Raw genomic sequence first — 1918 nt, 5'->3', positions numbered from 1 at the left:
TATATATATATTTCAGTCGGGGACAGTATAATCACATATGGACCCACCCACGAAATATTATAATCAGAAAAGGGCGTATGAAGAGGATTAAGGAGGTTTGTTGCTGTCTAATCCTTATTTTGTCTGATTGAGCAGTTTTATGTTGGTCTGCGGCCGTACTGGAGAGTTTTAGTCGAATAAATCGGCTCTGTTACTTACTTTCATAATGCCTGGTATTTATTTTATCGTGCTCCATTGCAGAACTGCTAAGTTACGGGGGACGTAAACAAACAAACACCGATTGATAAATGGTAGTAGGGGATAAGCATAGCATAAACTCAAACTCACACACACATACACACGCACTCGTACATATGACGGGCTTCTACACAGTTTCCGTTTACTAAATTCACTTCCAAGGGTTATAGTAGAAGGTATCTGCCTTGGGGAGTACCACGCAGTGGGATTGAACCCCAAGCCATATAGTTGCAGAGTTAGCTTCTTAACCACACAGCTATACCTGCATCAATGTATCCTTCTTTTTTCCTAAGGTGAAGAGGTTTTGAAGAATTTCGCTGCTATTTTTAGCAGATCGAACGACTCTATAGATAACTGTGTTGGTGCAACCATCCTCACCAGACAACAGATCGATAAGTTCATCTCTTTTATTAACTCTTTTCCTCATACCTTGGAATTCCCCACCACCACCACCACCGTATCCAACATCTCCGTTACTATATTCTCCATATCTCTATCACTATTAGCAATATCCACCAACCCCCTAATCCCTCTCGCCTACCGCAAGCCTACCGACTCCTTTTCTGTCTTCACTATTTTCCCTCTTATCCCAAACACCCTAAATCTGTTCTGTCATTTTCCCAATTTCGTCGGCTTCGCCGATTTTGCGGGACAGATTCAGATTTCGAATCCCAATATGAGCTGATTGTTTCATCTAATGGACACACCGACTTTGATGGTTACAGCAGTATTCCCATAATACTCTGCGAATTACCACAAAGTGATCGAGCAAGACACCACGACGACCGTCATTGCACAGTGATGATGAAGCAGAGAAGGTCTTGAGACGTGAATTGGCCAATGGAGTTAATCCTAATGGAGTTAGGAGCGCCATTGAAAAATAACATAAAGAGCTCATCAAGAGATATGGAAAAATTTTAAGATTAAATTCTACCACAGCAGTCTCTTTAGTGTGTGTGTGTGTGTGTGTGTGTGTGTGTGTGCGTGTGCGCGCGCGCGTTATTCTTATTGGCAAGTAACTAAATACCGCATTAGGGTGTTGTATATTTTTATTCCGTTTTTGTATTTGGTTTGCAAGATTCTTGATGTCAACTCATGTGAAGCAGATTTTGTTGTATCTCGAGAGGGTCATTACGCCAATAATAAACACACGCCCTGGTTCTGTCTCACTTCTAAATTATAAATCAATTGGTTAATTATTTAATCAGCTTACTAATCAACAGACAATTGATTTATTGATTAACCGAGCAATCGATTAGTTAGTTGGCTAAACAACTAACCAATTTAGTAATAAAGACGCGAAATTGAAAGAGTGTGTATGTAATGACTCTCCCAGTATACAACAGTATTTTTTTTATTGTTAGTCTATTTCATTATCGTATCTCGTTAATCTAAATTATAATTCGTTGGCAAGTCGCTAAATGCATCATCTTGGGTGTTGTCTGATAAGTAATGTTCGATTTCCATATTACGTCCAGTTTCTTTAGGTCGTCATTATTTTTCCATTAGTTTCTGATCGATTTGGTTGTTGTACATAATTTCTCAACATTGTTATTCTTCCTTCTCAACCTCATGGTTCCAGATTCAGTCCCACTGCGTGGCACCGACTAAAGCCTTGTGAGGAGATTTGGTGGATGGAAACTGAAATAAATACATACATACATGTATGTGTATATATATA

Source organism: Octopus bimaculoides, chromosome 18 (assembly GCF_001194135.2).
Source record: "Octopus bimaculoides isolate UCB-OBI-ISO-001 chromosome 18, ASM119413v2, whole genome shotgun sequence".
NCBI lineage: Eukaryota > Metazoa > Mollusca > Cephalopoda > Octopoda > Octopodidae > Octopus > Octopus bimaculoides.
Note: the sequence above shows the minus strand (reverse complement) of the source record.